Genomic DNA, 12,576 nt, shown 5'->3' with positions numbered 1-12,576 from the left:
CCTGGGACTAATATCACTTACATTTTCTTTTTCTGGCTGCTTTTACACCTCATGTTCTTTCTCCTTCTATCCTTTCTGACTCCCTCACTTTTCTCTTGCTGGCATGTCCGCTCGGTTTTCCCCATCATGTTTTCCTAGGAAATCATAATTGGTTAAAACCCCAAGTCTAACTGTTGGCAAACAGAATGTGTATATTTAGTAATTTTGTTTATTCATTTCTTTTTCAAGTTTTATTAATAATGAACCAAAGAAAGCAACAATTCTGGCTTATATAAAAATAACTTTCCTTTTTTCTAAAAAGCCCATTTGGTTTTTCCCAATATTCCGTCTAAGGTTAGTTTTGTCACCTGTGATGACTTAGAGATCTCAGGCTTATAGATTCATAATTCTCATTTCCAAAATAAAACAAATCCTGCGTCATCATCATTTCATTAGAATGATTATCACGATCATCAGATTATGATTATCATTGTAATCAAAATCATTCCAAGTCTCATCATCATCATCCCTAACATTTTTACACTCATCACAATCAATACCACCACTCTTGTATAATTTTAATCATCCAATCAAATGCCATCATTATAATCTTCATAACAATTAGTGTCAACATCTTGGAAATTTTGCTTCTATTTGGATAAAATACTGTCTGTCATTATCATCTGAGTCATCATCAGCAATAATAAAGCTATTAATTGGTTTTAAATGATATGTATGTATATGTATATATATATATATATATATATATATATATATATATATATATATATATATACATATATATATACATATACACACACATTTAAAACAGTATAAAAAAAAACTGAGCTGCAAACAATAAGGAAACCCTTTTTTAAAAGGGCAAATCAATACAATGCCTTAAAGCATTGGGGGTAAAAATTTAAATACATGAAAAAAGAAGATATAGAACTTGAATAACATTAAGGCGGTATATACATTTTTTTTTTTTTTTGCACATGTGGACGCACACACACACACTCTTTATTATCTGCTCCATAGATGGCTACTTCCTTACTTCTATTTTCTACTTGAAAACTAGGAAGAGAAACAAGAGATCATCTCACCTTTACTGCTGTTTTTATCCTGTTGTAGGGGGTTTCAGGTGGAGCATACTGTACCAAGATAACATTTCCCCTTGGTATTAGTCAGCGCTCCATCGGTGTTCTAGAGTTCTAGCAGCTTTAGAGAAACAATGGCTAGTTGGCATTTGACGTAGCACCATGATCAGTTGGTGTGTGTCATAGGTTTCAATGTGAAGATGCAGGGTTTAACTTAGATACTGAGTGCAAACGGGTGGAAAGCTAATGTCATGGTATGCTATGTTTGGCATGGATGGAAGAGTAGTTCTCCTGCTTATGCACTTTTATTTTTGCTCTACTCTGCTTAACTTTGTTGGCAATGCCCAAGGCAGCAAAGTTGAGAGAAAATGCAAGCAATGCACTGGTGAGTCTACACTGTTCCATATTTCCGCAACTGCAGCTAGGCTTAATAAAGCCAGTGCTTCACTGTTAGTCAAGTTCACTGTGTTTGCTGTTGTTCACAGAATATTTATATGGACTTGCATGAGTTTAGTCCTGGTGACAAAGTCTTAGCTCTTTGTCTGCATTTAAGTTTATCTTCCTGGGCCAAGTTTTTGATCCGTATACAGCTGTCAAACATGTTTGGATCAGAGTTATTAGATTTCAACTTGTGGTTGTTGGAAACCGATGAAGCTTTTTTCATGTTAATTTAATAAAACTCTATTATGATCAGTTTTCTTGGCGCACCTTTTGCTTTTCCCCGAGAAGAAACAGTTGTGAGACCTGTCTTGGTGGCTGGTAATGATACATGTTAAGCCATGTTAAGCATACTCCTACCAAGAGATTTCAAAACTGGGTTGGCGTCAATGGTACTGCTCTCAAATAGCTTTCATACTTTCATATATACACAGATACTCAGAATTCATATTAACCAATGTACAGTGGCTTGCAAAACTATTCAGCCCCCTTGAACTTTTCCACATTTTGTCACATTACAGCCACAAACATGAATCAATCTTATTGGAATTCCACGTGAAAGACCAGTACAAAGTGGTGTACACGTGAGAAGTGGAACGAAAATCATACATGATTCCAAACATTTTTTACAAATAAATAACTGAAAAGTGGGTGACAAAATGTGGAAAAGTTCAAGGGGGCCGAATACTTTTGTAAGCCACTGTATGTCCTCCTCTGTACCAATCATATGTGTTTTTTTTACCCAGGGACCAATCCTTGGACCTGTTTTCTGTTTTCTTTAGAAATGTTATTCCCGGGCCATCTACTTGAAGGTTTGATGGGATTTTCTGCCATTGCTATGCAGATGATACACAGCTGTACTTTTGAGGTGTATTGCATTGCTCAGTCGTCCAGTTGGTGCAAAAAACAAGCAGCAAGACTGCTAACAAAAACTAGTTGCCTTTATATATCACACCAATTCTTGTGCTGTTTCACTGGCTTTAAGTAAAATTCAGAATCCACTTTAAAATCCTGTTATTAACACGTAAAACTCTACATGTGCCACATTCTCATTTTAAAACCAGAGGTGACTGTGCTCTTGAGGTTATGGTGCTCCAACTTTGGAACAGCCTTCCTCAAGGCTGGTTGGCTGATTCTGTGATTTGTTTTAAACAGCTACTGAAAACACACTTTTATAGGTTAGTTTTCCATTAATCTTTCCGCTTTATTTTGGGCCATACTTTACAACTGTATACAAGTATGGATGTGTGTATGTTCAAATGAATGTCTGCATGTTTCTGTGTCTGTACGTTTAAACATGTGTACTTATCTGTAGATATAATGATATTTATGCCTTAGAACCTAGAAGCTTCTTTAATAGGAGAAGAGTTTCAAAATAACACAAAAAAAACCCCCAATCAATTATGTCCTCATTAACCCAGCTCCAGGCAGACCTCTACAGAGAGGAGACACACTTGAAGAAATTATTTTTCATCCTCTTCCCCTGCTTGTCAGTTTCAGACTCTGTGGTGTCTCAAAATCACAAGGACATCAAAAATATGAATGACCTTAACAATTCAGACACCAGTGGAGCTGAGTGTTTCTTTGCAGGTGTGATGGTAATGAACTTTGTATGCTCTTCATCCATCTTGCTGAAACACACATGCACACACCACATCCATTTCTCCTGATTGCTGCCCCCCTTCACTCCCTCACGATGGCACTGAGCCGTGGAAATGTCAGGGGTCAGGTTTACATTGACGCTAAAGCGCTGGTCACCCTGGGCCACAGTAAAGGTCAGCGCCATGGTGACAGCTGGTTGATATCGTCGTTGGGAAGTTAGTCATGAGTCACCGCTCCAAATCTTCCATGTGGCATTAACATCATTCTCTGATTTCTCGCTTTCTCTGTCTTGTTTTATTTTCAGATGCCATCTTGACAGATCTGCCTGGTGGAGGGTGTGATGGAAAGGTCAGTACTTATAGTTAACACAATATTTTTTTTTACTCGTTTGGTGAATAATGCAGTGTGAAAACAAATGCATATATTTAATAGCACCACATTACTTATTCATAACTTTAAATTATAGAAATAGCACCTGGAATGTGAGGAAATCTTGATTTTATATAATGAAACTGCCACTTGGTTCTAAATAAGCTAATGGCAGGTTTCACCATGTATTATCAGCCTACGTATATGCATTGATTAGGAATAGTTACACCTAATAAACAGTGGCTTGACAGTTTTGCCAAGAGTGATGCAGAGTTCTTGTCATATTGAATTTCCTGTAAATACAAGCTGTCATCTGGGCAAAAACATTCACGTCACTCTGCTAGGGGTAATTACTAGCAAGAAATAGGCTTTTATTTATAGGCCATCATGTCTTAGACTTGAACCTGTGAATCAAATGTATGACACACAAAACACATGTTAATAATGCTGACAGGAGATCAAAAAATGAAAAACTTTAAAAATAAATATACTTAAACAAGATTTCAGGTTGTACCAAATGGGTTTGGCTCTTAACACCCTCCAGGTCACCAGTGATCCATTTAGGGTTGCATTGGGTTTTGTTTGAGGCAGACAACTACACCCACACCACATGTATGCTATCGCTATTTATTGTGGTTTAACCTGTCAAGGACAAAAACGTACAGAAAATTCTGCATCAAGCCTTTTAATCATAGCTTTCCCACTTTTGTTAAACCTGGATTGACAGCTTGATAGTGTGATGGTTAGTGCTGTTGCCTTACAGCAAGAAGGGCCTGGGTTCAAATCCACAATCTGGCTGGTTTGCTGTGTGTAATTATACAGCTAGAGTTAGATTAATTGGTGATTCTAAATTATCCATGAATATAAGTGCAAATGATTGTTTGTCTCTATGAAATCACCAACCTCCAATTTGGTTCATTAAGCAAGACTAGCAGTAATTGCCTTGATTAACAAAGTAGTTGTTCAAACAATAAGATTTCATTGTGTTTTCCTAAATTTTTAACTTGTGTAGAATGAATTAAAACAAATTTCACTTTACATACTTCAATAAATCACTTCAAGTCAATGTAAGTATACTACGTTGATCCAACGTAATCTGATTACATTAAGCCACCAAATGCCAAATGTGTTGGTTTAACATGGTCAAAAATGGGTTATTGTACTTCGTTAAATCACGTGGAAAAAGGTGCCATGATTAAATTGTGTTCATCCAACAACAGTTTTTTTTGGAGTGTGCAAGATGTTGTGTTTCTATTGAAGGCTTTTCCATTGGGTATTCCAAACAAGAATAAATTTAATAATAAAAAGGGGTAAACTTAAAACCAAAATCCTAAACTCAGTCCTAAAGCTTGTTGGGTCAACCTAGGATCCTGGTAGATGTTTGGGGGCTGACGCAAAATGAAACCTGCTTCCAAAAACATCCCTGATGGAGTCACTGAACAACCCATAAAAAGAGAAAGAAGCTTTTACTTTCTAATCCATTCCAACATTTAATCTGCTCTTAATTTCTTCCTGTAGTGCTCGACTTCCTGTTTTATCATTGTCTGATCAGTCTCATTATATTTATAGCCACCCGATTAATCATTTACCATTGGTCTGAACATCAAAGCAGGTAAGGGGAAACTGCAGGGCAAGAAACTGAGCTCAGCAAAATCTTGCTTTATTATTTTTCTACTTAGCTGCCACTTCTTTTCTCTGCTTCTTTTTGTTTCTTACACAAAATATCAAGTGAGAAAATCTATTAAAACCACATTTTCAGTGCACAATAACAAAACACATAAAAGAAAGACACTCCAGGCTTCACTGTGATGCCCTTACTTTGGAAACTATGTGGAAAGCACTTTACATGCAACCCATACAGAGTTTATTTAAAGAGCCTCTGTGTTCTTCCCAGTCTTCTCTCTGTTCTCTACCCTTTACTGATTCCCCAGACCTCGTGTTGCCCCCCCCCCCCCCCACCCCCTTTTTTACTGGCAGGATAAATGTATACACTCTCTGCACCACAGGGGTTCTAATCTATGTGTGTGTGCTGGAGAAAAGAAGGACGTGTTAGACAGCAAACGTATGTAGCAACACCAGAGCAACAACCTCTCGTCAGTGTTGCACACTCTGACACGTACGGGTTAATGTGGCCACCAGCCGTGTGGCGTGGTTGGCTGGCTCACCTTCCATCTTGCCCAGCCAAGCTCCATGCTGGGCACGACACGCCCGCCTGACAGTATGCATCCGCCAGGCCATGACAGCTCGCATATGGAAATCTTCTGCCACCGGTGGAGAGGGAGAGCCAGGGAGGGCAGTGGGGCCAGTTAGAGAGCTACACTGAAAGAAACAAATACATGTCAGAGAATGGGATCCAAAGCGTGGCAAAAAAAAAAAGGGCAAAATATATGTTTCATGGCGGTCATTGGAAAGAACATTTTTGGCCGTAGGAGTGTGCACCGAGCATTCAGGCTGGGATGAGTGAAGATTATTTTTCTAAAAACAATTTTCAGATCTATACACAACTAAAAAGAAGATACAGTTAGAAAAGAATTGTAATCAACATTCCTTTTTTTAAGTAATAACAGACAACATTACTACAGTTACAGTTACTAGTGGTACAACCATAGTCCAGGAGTGAGTAATTAAGTAGTTCAGTAGTGGGTGGGGGGGTCTTAAGTCACAGTTTCTGATGGCCTGAGGGTAAAAGCTCCAGCTCATTCTTTCTGTCTTGGCAGCCAGCAGACGGTGATATCTCCCTGATGGCAGACAGAGAACAGACTGTTGTTGGGGTGCTGGAATCCCCTGGAACCCTCCTGGCTCTAGATCGGCATTGTTTGTAAATGTCCTGCTGATTGGGAAGGTTGGACTTTGGTCTCATCAGCTGCAGGTCCCCATCCAGGTGGTGATACTCCCACACTATGGTGCAAGTGTAGAAGTTCATGAGCACCCTGAGTTTAAAGTCTTTAATTGTCTGAAATGGTATAAGCAATGATGTGCTTTCTTCACCAGGGTGTTAAAGTGGCAAAACCATGGTCACTGCTTTAAATAACTATAAAATGTGATAGTTTTACTACTCTTTACATTCTTAACCACCAATTTGGTTTGTAGCATCGGGTTTGGTGTTGCCACTCTGCATTTCCAACTTCAGTGAGTCAAATGAATCCCCAGCTTCCTAATTGTGCACCTACATTCTGAGAAATATTTTGGCCTACATTAAATAGTAGCTCAACTGGTAATCAAAACAGATCAAATGGTATTATGGCATAACATTTACCCGATTCTTTAACTTGTTAGTGTCCACCAGGTCATGGATGAACCTCTTAGGGGTAGGGTTAGATTACAGTTTAGCCAATTGCTTAACAAACTTTTCAGTTTCATACACAGGAAGCTATTACCTTTCAAATCAAGACTTGGATTAATTTTTGCTGGACAGTTTTCCTCTTATAATGTTTTTAATGTGGGCATGCCAAATAGGTGGAAAGCTTTTGAATGCATCCATTTGAAAAACAGTTTAGTAAACCTAACAGGGCCAAATGCAGAGAGGGAGACATATAGCTAGATAAAGAGGTGAGTGGCATGCAGTAGTGTGTGTGTGTAGTGAGCGTAGCCATCTGCTGTTCATCATCACTTCTCCAAGTCTCAATCTTGCTCTCATCTCTAGCATTTGGAGGCACTGAGGTTTCTGATGCCAGCAAAGGTCAGAGCTGGTGATTTATTGGTCCTCTTGCGGGAGGCCGTCTGTGGACCTGAGATACCTGCTGTGCCCCTGGATCAAAGCCAACATCCCTGACACCAGTGACATGCTGCCAACACAAGAAAAGCTTGCATTGGACATATTTCACATTGCTGTATACATATATATGTTACAGCTGAATTAATTCAGCAATGGCAGATGACCTGACATCACTGTGAGTATAATAGTTATATCAGTTGACTGTTGTGGAGAAAGTCAGCCACTTATACACACAAAATGTGATTTTACATTAAATATTTTAAGCTTTTAGCTATTTTTCAGCTGACTAGCGGGTATCATAGATAGTAAATAAAAGCTGTACTGTTATTTTTTGTACAACCTGGCTGTAATTGATCACGTTCATAAATCTGGATAAGATGTATGCACACAGTGGTTCACGCACATAACAGGTTGTCCCAGTTTCATAAGTCTGGATAGGATGTTAACATGCGCAACCACAAAAACAGAATATTACAAAAATCCAAATCTGTTAAAGATGTCCATATCACCACATCTACTATATGCCCAAAATGTGTTCTGGCAAACATTTTCATGTGCTACTATGATCATCTGAAATTGAATCATTAAATGCAGCAGTCGATTTACCTGCTAGCATCTATGCAGTGTGTTGGCTCATATGACTTTTTTATTTATTTTATTTTTCTTTCACATTGAAGCTACCCATAAAAATGCCCTGTCCTTGTCATGGCACCACTGTAGCACACATCATCCACAGAAAACATGGTTGAGTTTACTTAATGAGGTGCAATGAGGTGCACAGTAAGTCCTCAGGTCATTGTGATGGATGTATCATTAATGCGTTAAAAAAAAAAAACCTCCCTGAACCTCTCAGCTTCAGCATCACCTCTGGGCTAAACTCTTGGTTGTCAATACAGTTTCTTTATAGCATGTTTTGAAAAAGAAAATCAAAGAAATGTACTGTACTTCTATTTAGGTTCTCTTTTTCACATCAACTTAATGAGGAAATTATTTGTTTGATTTCAGTTGCAGACAGTGCTGTTTGGTCTACTAGATTTCAAATTTACTGCCTTTCTAAAGTCCGACAGGATTCCACTGCTATGGTTGCAAAATAAATAAAAACAAAAAACTCCTGGGAAAGCAACCATTTCCCTCTCTTGTTCTGTGACCTTAGAAAACACTGTTCTGGTTCATGTTGTCTTTAACAACTTCAACTCTTCTTAAAGACAACATGATATTCATTTACACTCAATATTACAGTCCACATTAGAGTTACTAAAGATGACTAATTAGGGTATCCTTTAGAGTGGGCCTACCTCATGACTCATGTCTGGTCAGAATCCCAACATGGCAAAGGATGAAACTTGAGGCTTCACAATGAGACTTCAGGTTCAGGCGATGGCACAGGAGTTTTGTTTGTTCAAATACTACCATTTTATAAAAGGTTTGTGTTTCTCATCTTCCTCTTGACAGTACCCCATTGGGTTATCTGTAGGGTAGAAAGAGAGAGCATATTTCTCCTGTTTTGGCTTCCCTTCATTGGCTTCCTGTTAAATCCAGAATAGAATTCAAAATCCTGCTCCTCACATACAAGGTCTTAAATAATCAGGCCCCATCTTATCTTAATGACCTTGTAGTACCATATCACCCTATTAGAGCACTTCGCTCTCGCTCTGCAGGCCTACTTGTTGTTCCTAGAGTATTTAGGGAGAGCCTTCAGTTTCCAGGCCCCTCTTCTGTGGAACCAGCTTCCAGTTTGGATTCAGGAGACAGACACTATCTCTACTTTTAAGATTAGGCTTAAAACTTTCCTTTTTGCTAAAGCATATAGTTAGGGCTGGACCAGTTGACCCTGAATCCTCCCTTAGTTATGCTGCAATAGACGTACAATAGACATTTTCCGTACAAATGCATTAGTTGTAGCCCCTCTCCTGAAGCTGCTGTGTACATAGTGGCTGTTGATGCACTGAAATCAGCCACAGTCCACTGCTTGGAAGGCTCTCCCAAGTTCTTGAATCATCTTTTCCATACAATCCTGGTTATACCAGCTGCTGGTGCATCTTTTCCTATTAAGCTTTCCCCTTCTGGTCAACTTTCAATAAGCTTTGATACAGCACTCTTTGATATAGCCTTTTTGACAATGACACTACTACTACAGTCTGTAATCAACAACAACAGGCCCAAACGTTGTAACTGCTTTGTCCATAGAACTGTAAAATCATGTTGATCTAATAGTAATTTATGGGCCACTTCTTAAAAGGCCTGTGTATAATATACATATAGTGGAGAGAAAGCAGTGAAAATGCTTTAAACAATGTACATAGCTTTTAATTTCTTTTTTTTTTTCTTTTTTTTTTTTTTTTTTTTGTGTCCCGTTTGGATCTTTAGCCATCAGAATTGTTGTCTTAAGGCCAAGAAAGATGCCAAGCAGATTTATTTTACCAAGTGGATCATCATGGCCTTGCCATATTGGTCCATTTGATTGACCTTTATTATAATTATGAATTTATTTTATTTTCAGTTGCTACAAAGAACCCCAGAACACAAGAGACCAAGGAAGACCAACAGAGGGGCAGCCGCGCCACTGTCCCAGTAAGAGCTGAGGAGAGTCCCAGATGAGGGGTCACTCAGCAGCCGCGGAGCAGAAGCCAGGGGGAGTTGCAGTGACGCGCCCGTGAGCTCCGCCGGCAGTCAGCCGTGCCTGAGTGACCGAGCCCCAGGCCGAGAGGCCGGGGGCACCCCACCTCCGAAGTGGCCCGAGCGAGCCCCGGGCTCCAGGCCCCGATAAGCGGCCGCCAAGGGGTGAGCCGGTGTGTACCTGGACGCCCATCCCCGGACACAAAGAACCACCAAAGCACCGACGTCTGCGGGAGTCCGCCACTGGCAGGGGAAGTGGTGGTGGGTGGAGATAGGCCTCCATACCTTGGAGGGCCTGAGATGTCCCCAGAGAGGTATAGCTTTTAATTTCCACCTTCAAATATATGGTATACAAGACATTAAATCCAATTCCTTTGTGCTTTATTGGAAAAATGCAGAAAAGAGACTGCATGAATAAAATCCCGAAACTGTGTGCTTCCATGTGGTGCCACAGTTTAATCTTAACTGGCTGTTAAGTTTAAAGCATTTTTATTTTAAGCCTCCTGAAAATATAAATGATAAAAGGAAATTGAAGCCTGTGGCTAATTACTCTTTAATATTTAATTTGGAATAAGGAAATTATTAGGTTCTGGCCTTGTAATGCCAAAACCTCATCAAGAATGGACAGTGCTTCACCAAGTCAAAACCAGAAATGTATGCAAGTGAATGAACTCCTGAAGTCTTCCTACTTGGCCGATCAATAGTATTGATTAACCGTTAATGCCAGAGGGAAATCATTGATTGTCCAGCCTGACATGACAAGGTCTCTTTAAAACACTGTTGAATTGAACTTTTTAAGGAATTTAGGAATTCCAGATGATGTGTGCGTATTGAGGATTTATTGTAAATGTGAAAGCAAAAAATCATTAATGTATGAGTTCCTATTCACTCCTTTATACTCTTTGACTACTTTTGCAATCAGAAATCTCAAAATGCAAAGAAAAAAAATGTGTGAGTGTTTCTTTTCAGCCAAACAAAGCAAATGAGTGTTTGTATTGCTCTGTATTTATTTCAGCCTTGTCTTTGGGTTTGTCTCCAGGACATAATTGGTGGAAAATGAGAAACAAAAAAGCGTGAATTCTCATGAGGCCACTGCAGTTCGTTCAGTGTGGCCTCTGCAGGCTTTGAGAGTAGATCTACAGCAACTCAATAGCGAAAGTGGATAAGTACTTGTGTATTGGTTACAGTTTTACATGTTGGCCTCATCAGACAGCTATCATATCAATCATAAAGATCTATTTTAAAAATTGCTTACTTTTAGACTAAGACAGTCTGAATGGAACACAGCATATAGCATGGAGATGATATTGATTATCTTGTGAGAATTAAAACCAGTAGACTGTGTATGCTCTTGTCTCCACAGAAACTGTCCCCAGGGAAGATCCTTTAGAGGAATTAAGTTTCTACCTATGTTTCTACCAGAGGAACCAAGGGCTACGTGAGGACCAGAATTCTTTCACCCCTCTCAAAAATGTTATGTTTGGGGTGAAACCACAGGAACGTTTGTGTCAGGACACAAGTACAAAAAGTCATTGCTTTGATAGATAAGTGAAGACCTTAGAAGAGCTATAGATTCTCTAAAATGGGTGTATATGGGAGATATTCTATACACGGACACTTTCTGCATGTCCGGAAAACATTTAATCTCAAGTGGAGATGTATTTAAAATAGAATGCGGGAGTATATTTTTATATCTCCATTGCATCTTTCTAATGTTTGCTTTTTCTTTATTATTAAAGTTTCACTTTTTTTCAGTACACTAACTCTAAAGCCTTTAGCATCAGTGCTGATATCCTCTTTCTGGAGTTTTTCTACGATTAGATTTTCCTATGATGACCTTTGAGCTGTGGGACATAGAATTATAAGTGTTACTTAGGAAAAGATTCAGAGTTGGAGCCTATAGATGCCTTGATCTGAAGAAAACGCCTTGACAAAGTGTCAATTCAATAAAATACAGTGATTTCAAGGAGGGCAAATTGATGCATCTCTCAAGCTCCTCAATCATTATCTTTCAGAGATATTGAAGGTACAAATTCATGACATGAGTGGTCCTTGCCTTAAAGCTATTTAATGATAACGCACATTCTGCCTGAAGTGCAGTCATTTAGTTGATGGAATTTAAAAAAAAAAAAAAGAGGAAAAACTTGCAGTAAAAGAATCCTTTTTTCCCACATCTTGGTCTTGCATTGTGGAACCGGCGCAAACCTTGACTGAAGGATATAGCTGTGCCCTGAGTAGCACACACAACCTATCTCTGCATTTTAGCAGCATAGAGAGCCTACCTTCCGTTTATATGCTAGAAGCTTGTACAGTTCACCACCAACATTTATTCACAAGTGAAGAACACAAACACTGCTTTTGAATAAGGAGTAATTTGTGGAGTGAAACCACCAAGTCTTTGAATAGAAGAAAAAAAAAGTATAAAAAACAGGGTGGGGGGGGGGGGGGGTACATGTTGATGTCAGTGAAGAAAAACAACCCCTGACCTTCTTCAAGATGGTAGTAAAACTTGACAAGAGCTCGGTCTGAACTCTTTTTAAAAGCCTTTAAAGACACTGTTAGCACTGAGCTATTTCAGTCTTTGATAAAAAACAATTTTAAAAACACTGGTGCTGAATTATAGAGCAACAGTGAAAGAGGCAGTGTGTGACTTACTGTTTTGCTTTGTTTTCTGAATGGCAGAAAAATAAAAACCTGAAAGGTCTGAATGACCTCTGGCTTGGTCACTCACGTACTATAGACAAACATGATGGGTCA

General features: G+C 39.0%; 1 long non-coding RNA gene across 1 annotated transcript in view; it reads left to right on the top strand.

The window, feature by feature from the left end:
- The window catches only part of LOC146695954 (uncharacterized), a 73,205-nt gene extending 60,974 nt beyond the window's left edge, over window positions 1-12,231 (top strand). Inside the window, exons 2-5 of the long non-coding RNA XR_014923650.1 lie at window positions 3,424-3,467; window positions 6,206-7,378; window positions 9,704-10,133; window positions 11,183-12,231. This is a non-coding gene — a long non-coding RNA (uncharacterized LOC146695954). The remainder of the gene's footprint in view (window positions 1-3,423; window positions 3,468-6,205; window positions 7,379-9,703; window positions 10,134-11,182) is intronic.
- Window positions 12,232-12,576: the final 345 nt, after the last annotated feature.

This window comes from Copadichromis virginalis, linkage group LG13, assembly GCF_057382275.1.
Source record: "Copadichromis virginalis isolate Kocher_CV1m ecotype Utaka linkage group LG13, C_Virginalis_male_GT1.1, whole genome shotgun sequence".
NCBI lineage: Eukaryota > Metazoa > Chordata > Actinopteri > Cichliformes > Cichlidae > Copadichromis > Copadichromis virginalis.
The sequence above is the reverse complement of the archived record's forward strand: the minus strand, read 5'-3'. Positions and strand labels throughout refer to the sequence as shown.